A 16,037-nucleotide genomic window follows, 5' to 3' on the forward strand; every position below is an offset into this window, starting at 1 on the left:
TAATTTTTTACTTTTGATCATAAGTTGGCACCATTAAGATAGAAAAAAAGCTTAGTTTCTACCCTTTAGATAGAAAAAAAGCTTAGTTTCTGGATTTGATTTTAAAAGCAAATTAAAGTGTGTGTGTCTGTGAGAGTGTGAGAGTGTCCTTTGTGCACTTACCTGAGAGAATCAAAATTATCATCTAAGCTCTCAGAACTACATAGAGTAAATAAAAACAAAGACTGTTTATTTACCATCAAATGTGGTTATAATGTTAGTCAATGGAGAAAAACAGTCACTAACATTAATCTAGGGAGAAAAGATGGGAATCTCACAATGCATTAAAGCCAATGTTGTTACTAAACATCTAAGTCCAAGACTTTGTTAAAAGGTAAAACGGTTAAAAGGTAACAAATCAGTGACATTATTTGTGATTTTGGCAATTAACGAGTAAAAATCATTTAATTTTCTAAACAAATCAGTAGTTTTGATCAGGACTTAGGTTGATTAACAGATTTAGGCAAAAAAATTTTTTTTCATTTTTTTTAATAATAAATCATTTTTACAGCAGTTTAATTCACTGGCTGTTTTTATCTTTAACATAACAAATGGGTATTAAATTTGAAAAGTGCTTAAGGGTTAATTTCCTGTATTGGCCGAAATATAATGTTTAAATGATTTCGGAAATCCGATAAGTGGGAAAATAACATAAAGGTTTCAAAAACAACATAAAGGTAACTTGAAATTAGGTGACTTAAAGTGTTACTTCACCCAGAAATGAAAATTGTTTTTATTTACTCACCTTCACATCGTTCCGCTAGACCTTCGTTTGTCTTTAGAACATGAATTTTAGGTAAAGTTTAAATCTGATAGCTCCCTCTCTAAAAATAATACCAACCACAGACCATATGTCTTTAGTGGTTCAATCTGAATATTATCAAGCTATGAGGATACTATTGTGCACACATAAAACAAAATGTATTACTTTGTTCAACAGTTTCTGCTTCTCAGTGTCAGTATATTGTGCACACTCACAATTACTGTGCAGTAATATATACCCCCTAGAATGCATCGCTGTTTAAAACAAAGCACAGGTGCATCTGAGGTAATCGGTTGGTGCCGTGAACCTATTAGTAGTATGGGTTAAGGAAATTAATCAAATGGAGGCCAACAAGTAAGCTCTGTGCAAGTGAACTCTGTGCAGACACTTTAGCACCTGAAACTTGAGGCTGCAGTCTTGTTAGTGTGCACACTTGTCTTAAAATGTACCTAAAAATTTTATTTAGTATTTTACTACTTTCGTTTGGTTTTCATATCATGGATAAACAAATTTAAACATTCGTCTTCTTCTTTTAATCCTAATATTGATTTAAGGCTATATTGGCATTGCTGATGTTAGGAAACAGCTCCCTCTATCATTTCTGTTTGAGTCTATGTTCCCAAAACCAAACTGAATGGAGAAAAAAAGGAAGGCCTCGAAGGTTTCCAGGTTTTGATTCGCATATATTTCCCCCATTGAACCTCACACAGAGACACTTGACTTGAACTCGTGTGGCTGCCTGGGTCAGGGCCATTTTGTACCCTGCCAGCAGGTGGCCTCTTCCCTCAGGCGATGTGACTGACCCTGGCGCAGCAGGTTATTGAGCTTCCTGCTCCACCAGCTGAGTCATCCACCCCGGAGGCCTCTCTATGATCTGATGGAGCACACAGATCCTCACTTCTGACCTCCTCTGTGCCCCCTCTGCACGGCTGACCTCTTGCACACTTTGCTTACATGTATCCTCTTGAAAAATATATGATCTGGCCTGCGTGCGAGTAGCAAATAAATCTTGAATACAGAAGTGCACTTGAGAAATATTCAATTACAAATTTAGTACTTACTGGAGAAGCATTTTGTTGTTATTTGAACGCCAGCTTATGTGGTTTATTAAATGTTTAAAATAGAAATGTGGAGCAGCATTTGCTCTTTCACAGTGTTTCAGACAAAATTATTATTATTCGTTTTTTTAAGCTCATATACTGTTATCTACAAAACACACAAAACAAAAACAAACATAGCAAATGTTTTCACCCAGACTTAAAAAAGTTATTATTACATTATTATTTACATTTATATACAAGTTACATTATTATTGTTGATGTTAAATATTTGCATTCAGATTGAAATATGTCATGCAGACATCTTGATTCAAAAAATGGGCCTTTGACATGCTGATAATAAAAGGCACAATTTGTACATTTTTTCCCATTTAAAATATCCAAAAAACACAAGAACAATGTTTTGAAGAATGTCCAAATCTAGAGAAATAAGCAGTTTAACTAGTGACATGGACTGTGTTCTTTGTCGCTATGATAATGATGTCATTTACCCTTGATTTCTGGTTTCGATTTGTCTAAAACAAGGAAAAATCAAAGATGCTTTAATATGTTGTGCATTTTATTGGACTGCACAAATCAACAATACATCCGAACTCTAAATGTATTTAGTACGATGAAGCAGAGCTGCTGCTTTCTCACATGATCATGACCGGAAGAACCAGAAGCGATTGACTGTGGCATAATAAAAGCTCAGCTGATCTTGTACTGTTTCATGCTCATGTCTCATCAATATTTGCTTCAGCACTTGTATTTTGCTTCAGCAGCTTTTAGCCTTATTCTGCTTCATACTACAATGATAATAAGGCTGCGTCTTGGTAAAAAAAAGTATGTAAGCCTAGTAGTGTATCGGAATTCATAATATTCGAAAAACAGTAGGCGAGAAGTACCCAGATGACCTATTACTTCCAGCAAGATTCTGAAGTATGCATTGGATGGATGCTACAATGTTCAAAGATGCCACACAAGAGAATTTATGTATGGAAGTAAAGGGAGTAGGTCAACACAATAGCACACTGATAGTCACGTGATAATGACAAATGGCTGATGTAGTACGTCTGAGCTCCATTCATACTGCTCACATTCATACTATAGAGTACGTACTTTACTAACAGTCGTGTAGTAAACTCAAATTCAAACCTATTTGAGTAGTACCATAGGTGATTTGGGATGCAGCCTAAGTGTTGAATACTTTAGCTCGGGGTCACCACACTTGGTCCTGACGGCGGTGGCAGATTTTAGTTCCAATCCTAATTAAACACACCTGAACAATCAAGGTTTTACTATGTCTACTTGAATTTTCCAGGCAAGTATGCTGAGGCAAGTTGAAGCTAAACTCTGCAGGACACCAGCCCTCCAGGAACAGGGGAGACCCCTGCTTTAGCTCTATCATGAATGAGTTCTGCAAGAGTACTGTAGAATGTAATAAAGACGACAACTCCCATGATTCTACACTGAATCACAACGCCAACAAAGTACTCTTTTGGTTGTTGTGAATATGCACCCTCTAGTGACCAATTAAAAAAAAGTTTATTGGATTTATTGACTAATTAGTTGCAATCAAACTCAAACAAGGCAATTCATCATCAATACCTCATGTTTGCATGTATGTTAAAACAGAATAATAATAAAGAATTGCGTCACTATTGTTGACTGAGTATTTGCATCCAGATTTGAAAATGGTGAGTTGACATCATTTATACAAACGATTCCATCTAAATTAGTTAATGATAAAAAAAACCCACCAAATATTTGTAATATGTGTTTTTATATAACGCATTTAATTGTGTATGGCCATACACCCAAAGCACTTCACAATCATGAGGTGGGCTCTCCACACCACCATCAGTGTGCAGCATCCACTTGGATGATGCGAATGGCAGCCACAGGACAATGGTGCCTGTATGCTTACCACACACCATATATAGGTGGGGTGGAGAGACAGTGACAGAGCAAATTCAGTGAATGGGGATGATTTGGAGGCCATGATGGGAAAGAGCTGATGGAGTTAATTTGGCCAGGACACCAGGGTTACACTTTTTACCAGAAGCGCCATGGGATTTTTAATGACTACAAAGAGTCATGACTTTTAATGTCTCATCCGAAAGACAGCAATCACTGACAGTATAGTGTTCCATTCACTTTACTGGGGCATTAGGACTCACACAGACCACAGGTTGAGCACCCCCTGCTGGCCTCACTAACACCCCTTCCAACAGCAACCTAGTTTTCTCATGTGGTCTCACCAAGGTACTGACCAGACTCAGCCCTGCTTAGCTATAATGAGAAACCAGTCTTGGGCTGCAGGGTGATATGGCTGTGGCATTATTTTCTAATCTGCATGATATTTCTTAGTAGTAAGTGAAGCAGTTGAACAAAGTGTACATTTATGTATTTCTCAATCACTTTACTGGCAAGCATGACTCACTTTTATCACATTTCTGCCTGCCTTAGACAGAAACATACTCATTTCTTATTGTCTTAAACCTATAATTCACCTGAGTGTAACAGATAGACGCATGTTTTGTTGCTTTGAAAACAAAACTACTTACTTTCAAGTACAAACTTGAGACAAGCCAGGCATTCAAACCAAGTGTAAAAGTACCCTAGTATTAGAAATAATTACTTTTTATGGTGCTCATATTTGCATTTGGTCATTATGACCTGCTGCTTTAAGATTCTTTCCAATGTGTTCCTCCAAGAAAAAAAAAAAGCTAATAGCATAGGCCATTTTTAAATATTTTAAGTCTTCATGCACTGTTGTAAAGTATTTTTACATGTTTTTTTTTACTGTGAGACAAATATGCAAGACATCACAAAGCTCTAAACCTTGCTGAGCCGGTGTCGTCCACAGAGCTGCCAGTTTCCACATTTTTCTGCAGTACGTTCCTCAGTCCGTCAGATCTGACATTACACACACTCCTTCCTCCACTGCGGCCAGGCCCCGAAGAACGGGAAACTCTCTCTCCTAACGCCAATGTGTAATAGCCTCTCTGTTATTATTATCTGGAATATATCAACTTAATCACAGCTTCATTTTACTAGGCTTCCTCTTTTCGCTCCGAAAAAGTAAAGAGTCGGAACGAAAAAATGAAAGTGGAAAAAAGTAGTATATATCACTAGGCCGGGGGTTGTCCGAGTTAAAAGATAAACCTGTTAATTTTTCATGGACATCCACCCTAATCTGTGTCCATAGTGCCTTTAGTGTCAGGGAGAGAGAATGATGGAAATTAATTAAAAAAAGACTTGGAAGATTTCCCTGTGCTGTTAAAAAAAAAAGTGGAAGTGTTTAATACTGCGGCATAATATCACTGCAGATTGTAGGCTGGACATAAGTGCTACTTTGACTTTGATTATCAATTTTTATATAGAAGATATACATTTTAATTTAATGGTTTAACTGAACTGCTTACAGTGAATTTAAAGTTTTGAAAAAATATGCTAAGAGATGTAAAAAGTGACTTTTCTTCTATATACACACAAGCTGTTATCCCTGGTAAAGTCATAGTTTATATCTAACTATAAAAATCTATTATAATTTTATTTATTTATTTATTTTTTAATTTCACACTTGAATTTTTGGATTATGGACACTATGGAATTAAAAATAATGCATTTAATTTTTTGTTTTATATGCAGTGTTGGGGGTATTGCATTACAAGTAATGGAGTTACTTAATAATATTACTTTTAACGAGTAACGAGTAAAGTAACGCATGAATCACATAGACTACTTTATTATTAAAGCAGTCAATGAATCACATAGTCAGGGAGCGAATGTGTTTATTATTTTGAACGCATCAAAGAAAAGCAAAAGGTGATTGTTTCAATAGACAGTGATTTTACTTAAGACAAATAGTACAAAAGAACAACACATTGCTTTAAACTTTCAATAATAAAAATAATCCTTTTTAATTTGTTTTTTAAAGGTATGTAGGTTATGTAGGTTTATCAATGTACAGTAAATGTAGGTGTAGGTTATACAGTACATTGTTAATTGCAGAGCTTCTCTATTAAAAAAAAAAGAAAGGAAAAAAAACTAGTTTTGAAAGAGCCTCAGCCTTTTAAAAAACTTTTAAAAAATTCAAAGTGAAAAAATGATATACTGTACATATACAAATAAAGCAAATTAACATTACAATGCATATGAAAAGTAAAAGCATACTATAACAACATGTATTCTGTTATATTAAAACAAATATAAAAAAAAAATCTTCTGCTCCATATAACCAGGGAAACATTTAACATTTTTTTTATTTGGTTGTACTTGTACTGAAACAACTCTCTTATAAATGTAAAACATAAAAACAACCAAATATTCAAAGTATTAAAGAAACAATATTGCTGTAATGCTAAAAATACTGTAACATGTACAGTTAAAGTCTTTTGCCCCCTGAATTATTAGCCCCCTTGTTTATTTATTTATTTTTGAATTTTTTTCAACACATTTCTAAACATAATGGTTTTAATAACTCATTTCTAATAACTGTTTTTTTTTATCTTTATCATGAAGACAGTAAATAGTATTTGACAATGTTTTTTTAAGAAACTTCTATAGAGCTTAAAGTGACATTTAAAGGCTTAAGTTGGTGAATTAGGTTAACTAGGAAGCTTAGGGTAATCAGGCAAGTTCATTTATAATGATGGTTTCTTCTGTAGACTATCGAGAAAAAAACATAGAGCTTGAAGGGGCTAATATTTTTGACCATAAAGTAGTTTTGATACAATGTAAAACTGCTTTTATACTAGCTGAAATAAAACAAACAAGAAGAAAAAAAAATAATATCAGACATACTGTGAAAATTTTCTTGCTCTGTTAAACATCATTTGGGAAATATTTAAAAAAGAAAAAAAATCAAAGGGGGCTAATATATCTGACTTCAACTGTACATTGATTTTAATTTTGTTTCTATTTTTATTTCTCCTCACAAACATTAAAACATATCAAAGTTGTTATCCGGAAAACCCTATTAGGTCCCTTTAATTATGAAATAGGAACTTAGCAATAAATACCCCTTAGACCAAATCCTCCCTACACTCGTTCTGCTTCCTGAAGATGCTAGTTACATAAAACAGTCTGTATATAGTTCTAGCGCTGTCACATCTGAACCATTAAAGCCTTTCTCAGAGTGTTGTTTACACCCGGCCTTTAATCTTAAAGGTGAAGCACTAACATTTAACAGAGTGGAACCGAAAGTTGTTCAGCGCAGCCCCGCCACGGACACCCGCGTCTGTCAGAACAGGTTAATAATGAGGGTAATTGTGCAAATCTATTTACCCCATACATAACGCACCAACATGCTGTGCACCGCATGCCCATGTAAGGTGAAAACACAGACGTTGTTTACACAGAATGAGCCACCGGGGAGAGAAAGCAGATATGTGTTTTTCTTGACAGAGCCTCGAAATATTGAGCTTAAGCAATTCAGAGACACAAAGCTTTCATTTAGAGCGATGCGAGGTGATATGCTTTCAAGAAGCCCACAATTTCTGCCTGTATCCTGTTGGCTGCTCGCTTACTTATCAAGCTTGCTTTTTCACTTAATTTAATACATGACACAAAAAGTATTAATTAATAGTTATCACCACACTTTCCCAGTTGATTGATTGCATTAACTGTTTCAAACTTATTTGTGTTACACATTTTCTATTATATTTCAAATTGCAAATTAGCCATTGTTTAATTAAATATGTGTTCAGTTGCATGCATTTCTGGCAGAGAAATTTAAACGATAAAGTCTGTTCAAAATTCCTTTTATTTTTTTGAGAAGCAGCTCCATAATTATAATAATTATAATAATTATCACTCCATAATTTAGAAAATATTGTGAAGAGCCAGTAAAAAAATAAAATGTTATATTTAACTACATAAATTATGTGTTAAAAAATTCTTACACCGTACACTACCTGACAAAAGTCTTGTCGTCGATCCCAGTTGTAAGAGCAACAAATAATAACTTGACTGCTAGTTGATCATTTGGAAAAGTGGCAGAAGGTCGATTTTTGAGATGAATCATATGTTGAACTGCATCCCAATCATCACTAATACTGCAGAAAACCTACTGGAACCCAGCATGGACGCAAGATTCTCACTGTGATCAGTCAATTTTGGTAAAGGACAAATCATGGTTTGGAGTTACATTCAGTATGGAGGCGGTGAGAGATCTGCAAAGTTGATGCCAACATCAATAGCCTGAGATATTAATATACAGTTGAAGTCTAAATTATTAGCCCCCCTTTGATTTTTTTTTCTTTTTTAAATAACCTGCCTAGTTAACCTAGTTAAGCTTTTAATTGTCACTTTAAGCTGTAAAAAAAAGTGTCTTGAATAATATTTAGTAAAATATTATTTACTGTAATCCTGACAAAGATAAAATAAATCAGTTAATAGAAATGAGTTATTAAAACTATTATGTTTAGAAATGTGTTGAAAAAATCTCTCCATTAAACAGAAATTGGGAAAAAAACAGGGGGTCTAATAGTTCAGGGGGGTTAATAATTCAGACTTTAACTGTATATGTGCTGCCCATTACTTTACAAACCACATGAGAGGGCAAATTCTACAGCAGGAGAGTGCTCCTCATGCTCCAGCCTACACATCAAAGTTCCTGAGAAGAAGGTCAAGGTACTCCAGCACTGGCCAGCCCAGTCACCAGACATAAACATTATTTAGCATGTCTAGGGTTAGATGAAAGAGGCAGTAAAGATAATTCCAAAGAATCTTGATGAAGTCCTGCGAGAAACCTCTCTTTGACTTTCCAGATGACTAATAAGTTATTAATAAGTTATGTGAGTCATTGCAGAGATGTATGGATGCAGTCCTTCAAGCTCATGGGAGTCACACAATATTATTTTTGCCACTGCACCATGACTTAAAATTCTATTCTGGACATTATTTCTGTTAAGTGAAAAGACTTTGGTCTAAGGCAGACCTTACTGTCCTAATTAAATTATTAAAAATCAAGGCATGATCATATATATTTTTTTGGTAAAATGAGCGTAATCTAGAGGTTTAGAAGTTATTTTTTGTTGTTCATAAAACTTGGATAGGCGACAAGACCTCTGTCAGGTAGTGTATATATAGTTTATGAAGATTTACAGTGCTGTAGAAGTTAAAATATATGTCTCAGTTCTTAATAAAACTGACTTTACAAAATATGTCATTGAAGTCTACAGACACAGATTGATAAAGTACAACAAAAGAAACATTTAAAGAAGAATATATTTTGATGTTGTTTTTACATTAGGCTGAAAAACAAAACAAAACAAAAATAAGCCAAAACCACAAAATCTTAAAACTGACACAATGTTTTTTTTTTTTTTACTATAGTGCTTCAGCTTGAAAGAATGAAGTAAAAATTGGTTAGAATTTTTAAATCAGTTCCAAGTGCTTTGTGTAAATCTGAGTTTGTCAGTCTGAATAATAGTGACACTTGTTCGTTAAAAGCACTTGCCTTTGCTTATTTGGGTTTGGTGTAAGTTACCATGGAAAAAATGTGAGACAGAAAGCAATGTTTGGTCTGCAAACAACCTATAAACAGCTGCTCTGCCTTTTTAGGGATTGTTTAGTGGGACGGGACGAGAAAATAAACATTCTCAAGGAGCCTTTGGCTTTTTTCCTTATCCAAATAGAGTGCAAGCTGCTGCGTCTGCTGCTATCAGTAGAGATGTTGTGAATTATTCTCAATCCTCACAGTCAAAGACCTTTTTGGGACTCTCTCGAACAAGATTTGAACCTTCACTACCTTCTATTCTCCACAACGTTTGTGTATGGCTAAGTGATGAAGTATGTAATGTTTACTTAAAGGAACACTGTATTAGGCTCCTTAAACAGTTAAACAGTCGAGTTTTACCATTTTTGAATCCATTCAGTCTAAGTCTAGGTCTGGTGGGAGCACTTTTAGCGTAGTTTAGCATAATTCATTGAATTGGATTAGACCATTAGCATAATGCTTAAAAATTACCAAAGAGTATTTGATCAATTTCTTATTTAAAGCTTGACTTTTCTGTGGTTAAATTGTGTACTAAGAATGACAGATAATGAGAACTTGCTATTTTCTGGGCTGATATAAATTCCAACATTTCCACCTGCTTGCATTGGTCACAATGTGTAATATCATAGCATCTGCTGCAGCCATAGTATTTACTGCTGTTTTTTGTACATAAAGTCACTTTTAAATGTGGCTAAAAGTTTTCAAATAAAAACCACAATATGGTTTATTATGGGGAAAAAATATTTGCAAGGGTTGTACAACAAATAGGCAAAAAAATAAATAAATAAAAAATTCAAAACCAAGCAAAAAAATGGCCAAGTTGGCACTTTACAAGATTACATTCATATCCAACCTATGCTCATTATTGATATGTACCCCTATATATATCACTCATATGTATACAGCGCCAAATACATCCCAGGAGGTACCTTTCTTTTTTTTTTGTTGTTGCAGTTTTTATTATCGCGAATCCACCAAAGGCCACTGTCTACACTTTTTCAGATCTCAAATTTCTCTTGCCATTGCCATTCGTGCTACCTGTTCTCATGTTAATCCACCAGAAGCCACTGTTGACTGACTTTCTGACTGAACAACCAACCGATATCCCAACTGACCCCTTCCCTAAACCCAACCGATAGTGTGCCTGATTTTTACCACATTTTTAGGTCTTAATGTTCTCATCCTGTTATTTACTTGTTTATTTTATTTTTTTGCCTTTTGTTTTTGTTTTACCTGCTTTCAGGAACTATTCTTCGCCGGACTCAAACCCCATCGTCAGGGTCAACTTCTCTCTGCGTCTCAAATCTGCCAACGTACGTGGCGAGCTACTGGCCAAACTGGTAACAGTGGGAAAGCCGTCCACAGGGAGGTAAGCGGTCAGCTGGTGAGAATGAAAAGAAACAGAAGCCATCGGCAGCTCCATACTGCCCAGTAGCGTTTGTTTTAAAGACAAAATGCAGCCATACGTAGCTCAGGCTACATAATTCGCACTCTCCAGAAATGTATAGGGGTACATTTTTAAATCGAGCCTGTGTTGTTTACATCAGGAAAGCCACTGAGCATTCAAACCTCATTAAAAAAAATAATAATAATAATAAACAAAAAGAGAAACAATTAGCTCAAAATTAGAACTGTATTAAATTATATGTTGAGCAGTGTTTAGCTAAATTAAAAATCTGCCTTAAATATACATTTCACCAATGGCTACCATTTAAATCTGTTTATTTAATTAGTGAGCTGTAATAGAAACATTATTATACAACAAATTAGAGTTGTAATGTTTGTGGGTGTGATTTGAGTTTGAGTGTGATTTGTCAGTCCTATAATCTACTCTGATAAATATTCACCAGCAAAATTCTGAAGTTCTGTTGAAGAAATGCACATCATGATTGACTTTGGGATGAGTAAATTAACATCAGATTTTTGGTTTAATCCAGACATGTTGACAACAGGCACATGCCCGCACGGCAGCACTGTATCACGTACACAAATATGATTTAGAGCCGAGGGGGAAGACAAATCGTAAGGGTCTCTGTCTGTTTATTTGAACCGGGAGCCATTACTTGAATCTATCAGCTTTATTTATACTGGTGGCAGGAAAGCGGCGGCCAAATTATTACAGCTGTACGACAGGGGCCATTGGCTGGAAGATGTGCATAAATATGCCGCGCATGGAAAGCAAACAGCGATTATTTTGTATTTGTTTTTGTTTCGGCTTTCTCCGCTAATGCTAGTGTTCTGGTAATGTGGGCCAGATGGAAAGCTCCATAAGAGTCCCTGGATGCCAGCAGGCTTCGGTGTCATTACTGAAGGGTTACCACTGCTTGTAAAAGGCTTGTTAACACAAAGCCCTGTTCAGATGTTAATTGGCTAATTGACTAATTAATTTTTCTATAAAGGCATGTGGAGGGGAAAAAAAGGGAGCGCTAATTGAAACCGACTATTGGTTTAATTACGACGGGAATGAGGTGGGGCTCAGTGATATGGCAGAATGACAGCTAAGGTTGGACTCGATACAGCATGTGATATAACACACTTGTAGTTTCAAATGTTGGTTTATGGAAGTATTACATGTATTTATTTGGGTGACACGTATCCAAAGTAAGCAGGGAGCTGTTTTTTTATACCATACCTTGGCTGGCACTGATTACTACTACTACTACTACTACTACTAATAATAATAATAATAATAATTATTATTATTATTATTTAAATTTTACTTTGCAATATATTGGAAACCCTTTTTTATTTATTTATTTATTTATTTATTTATTTATTTATTTATTTATTTATTCTGGATTATAAAAGTTGTGCTGTAGAATCCATGTTCAGTTCAGTTCAGTTTCTTTTATTTTGTCATTCAAAAAATCACAGTAGATTGTAATGCAAAATGAAATTACATTACATCAAACCCAACAAGAACATAAACAACATTTAAAAAACACTATAAAAATATAATAATTAAGCTTTTGTAATTTTAGAAATTTATAAAAATATAGTTATATATATATATTGTTATATATTTATATATAAACCAATTTAAAATCACAGAAAGGAATAAAGAAATACCTAAATACCTAATTCACAGTGATAATATTGACAATTTGTACTAATTTGACTGTGTATACATTTATTATTAAATAATGACTATCAAAAGTCAGTATAAAAACTGACATGAAACTGCACTGATCTGCTCCTCAGGCTTCGGTACCACCTGCCTGAGCGTGAGCATGAGCGTGAGCAGACTGTGGCCCGGGTGGGTAGGATCCCTTAAAATGCAATTTGCCCTAGACAAGCATTGTTGTTGATACAGATTTGTATGTATTTGTTTCGTTTATTCATACTATTATTTCTTGTAAATATTATAAATTAATTGTTATATTTTACAGTAATTGTTATAATAACCAAATGCCTGTAATTCATCAGTAAGGGAGAAGATCATTTATTGATGTTAGTTTGATTCAATGATATATCAGACTTTACTGAAATTACTGTATTTGCTTATTATTATTTACTATTAATATTATAATTTTGATATCTTTAATAAATTATGCATTATAATGTATTATTTTTCATTTATACACTTAATTTCAGCCTTTCAATCTTTACTTTAATTATTACAGTAAGGTGGTTTTATATTTTATAATATTATTTTAATGTAATTTCATCTGATCAGTTTTTAATGTAATTGCTGTATTTTAATATTTACAACTATAATATTAACAGATCATTCAGTAATAAGGTTACATAAAATGTTTACAATACAAAATACATTCACAATACTGCAACATTAGTTTTTAAAACGATTATTTTACAGTATATTCTAAAAAATATTGTAAATAAATACAATTATTTAGCCAATTCATTAAGCAAAATACATGTTCGTTTAATTTTTGGTATTAAGCAACTGAAACTCTGTAATACATCTGTCATTTTATTCTGAACAGAATTTAAATCACAGCACATATCATATATAGCAGAGTAGAATTGATTTCAATTGATGCACCTTTAATTCCCAATAGTGAATAAAACACTCACCGCCTTGTGTTTACTAGAGAGAGAGAGAGAGAGAGACAGAGAGAGAGAGAGCAAAAGCACGAGACAGCGACTGAAGGGTCTCTATTTAATTACCTATCTTTAACTCTGTTTGTAATCTCAGTTGATTTATTGAGCGGCTCAAAAAAATGAATTGAGGAGAGGTTGACAACACAGACGTCGGCGTGTGGAGAGGTGTCTGCAAATTCAATTTGGTTCGCCAGCGCTCTAAAAGACAACCACAAATTAAATCCTCCATCTAGGAAGAGACTAATGAACGGAATTAACAATGATGCAACACTTTATATTGAGGCATATGGATTCACGGCATGTTTTCTGCACGTCTGTGTTTCTCATGCCTGCAAGCCAAGAGAAGGGGGAAAAAGGCCATTTTTAATCAAGAAATCCATTCCAGTTTTGTGCGAACCGACCCTCCTCCCCTCCTGTCTGGACGGGGGGAAAAATCACCCAGAAGCAGTCAAACAAAAACATCTTGTTCTGCTCTAAATGGCATTGTGTGCATTTTAATTGCAGTGAAATCTCTGCAGTACGTCGTCATCCATAGACAATACAGGGCACGACTGGAGGCTGATTACTGTGGCCGTGAGTGGAGGAGGATTCCAAGGTTATCTGTTATTGTTAGTTAATTGTAAAACCGATCGTATCACTATAGGCTTGTCAGACGTAAGTGGGCATTTCACACAAATTAGCTCCATTATCACAGATATTGGCGCTTATGTTGTGTTATACAAGTGGCAAATCTTAAGCCACAAAGTTGGGAAGTTAATTATTCAATTGTGGTTTGGAACTTTGCCGAATTCAATTATTTGTTTTTTTAATTATTGATGTGCTGTCTGACCTAATAAATGCAAATGAGATGTCTTTTATGGTGATGTCTCTAAGTTTCAGTCTCCGTAAAGAGAAAACTAGCTGCCCACAATCATTCTGGATTGTATTTTTCAGCTGTTTCATAGTATGAAATAAGCAATTAGTTGATTTTAGTTAAAATAGTTTTCATTTTTAAATTAGTACAGGCAAATTGCTTTTAAAATGATTGATTGATTATACAAGCAATAGTTGTTAGTGTTTAGTTGCCTTTATTGTGAGTAAACCCATTGCCTTACAATTTTTAAATAATTGAAATATTTGCATATTTATGAACGTTAAGCTAAGTTAAAATACTAATTTACAACAGCTTTACTTACTTTTTTAGGGCAATGGATTTACTTGTTAATTGTGGGAATTACAGGTATGTTCTAAAAATAGCCAATAGGTGAAATCCGCATAGTAGTCCACTTTTTACATTATTATAGATGTAAAATCTCGCACTACACTATTTTCTCACATATGCATTAATATTTTTCGCTCTTCATTCTCTTTTCTCTCTTGTTTAAACACTCACATAACTTCTACTTTTCTTTAGCATGTTCAGTAGTCCAATTTTCTGTGCAATGGTTAGCATCCTACTCTGCATTTTGGGTGCTACCGTGGGTGTTTTTGACTGTGCAGAATGTTTCGTCGACATGGGGTTTGTTGGGGAGTAGACTTGCAAGCATTCAGAGCTACACTGCTAGCGATCAAAGATTTATGTCAATTCGGCAAGCTGAATGCATTTTGTACTGTACTTGAGGCATGGAGGAGATTGATTGACAATGTTCTACCGCCAATCAGAATGCAGAACACAGTGCGCTAATCAGGATGCAGAACACAATCGCTGTAAAAAAAAAAAAGCAGATCAAATTGCACAAAATAAATTTGCGAAACTGTGAGAACGTGAAAGGTAAACCTCGTAATGGCGAGGGACCACTGTTTTCACTTTTTAAGTGAATTAACTAGTCACTTTTTACACTGTATCTTTACTGTACATTGCATGTTTTTAATATTATTTTAAATGCACTCAATCATGTCATCTCAATGTGACTTCAAATTGTCGTATATCACTTCATATCTGGCAGAGTTTGTGTCATACTGTAACTCTGAATGAAACTCAGGAACTGCATCTTTGTAAGAGTTTTGAGTTTATATTGGGCAATATGGCAGAATATGTCTCAGTGTGTCAACTTTTGATTTGATTTTTACCGCATTGAGTTTGGTGCTTATGGTGTGATATATATAGAAATTTACAATTTTTTGAATTGTGCTTTGGAACTTTCCAATTGAATTGAGTTTTTTTCACTATTGACATGCTATCCACACAGGGCCGTGCAGAGACCAGCGGTGTTGTCGCGCGCCTACTGAAGGGCGGGACCGAGGGTGTGCCGCGTCGCGGGGGCACTTTTGATCATTTTGGAAGGGCACTTTCTATCCAAGACTAAAAAGGGCATGTGCACTGCACAGGTTGAGCCCTATGTGTGCACGTGCCTGTATCCACAGATCATAAATGTGACGTGTTTCATGAAAATAACTGCCTGAAGTAATCGTTACATATTTACGATATACAAGATAAATGATGATTATGAATAATAAAAACATGTAAATTTCAATATTCACATTATTTGATTAACTAAAGTATTGTATTAGTTATAAAATTCCAAGAAAGTTTTATAATGCTCAATATTTTCTCAATTATATTACATTGTTATGTTATATTATGTTATGATGTGTTATTATATTAAATTATATTACATTATATTATATTATATTATATTATATT

The 16,037-nt window shown here is 34.4% G+C and overlaps 1 protein-coding gene across 6 annotated transcripts in view; it reads left to right on the plus strand.

The window, feature by feature from the left end:
- Positions 1–16,037, plus strand: part of foxp4 (forkhead box P4) — a 487,998-nt gene that overhangs the window by 144,359 nt on the left and 327,602 nt on the right. For all 6 annotated transcript variants that reach the window (XM_073915911.1, XM_073915914.1, XM_073915912.1 and 3 more), the window contains one exon: positions 10,593–10,718. The gene's annotated coding sequence lies outside the window, so the exon portion shown is untranslated. The remainder of the gene's footprint in view (positions 1–10,592; positions 10,719–16,037) is intronic.

Source organism: Danio rerio, chromosome 11 (genome assembly GCF_049306965.1).
Source record: "Danio rerio strain Tuebingen ecotype United States chromosome 11, GRCz12tu, whole genome shotgun sequence".
NCBI lineage: Eukaryota > Metazoa > Chordata > Actinopteri > Cypriniformes > Danionidae > Danio > Danio rerio.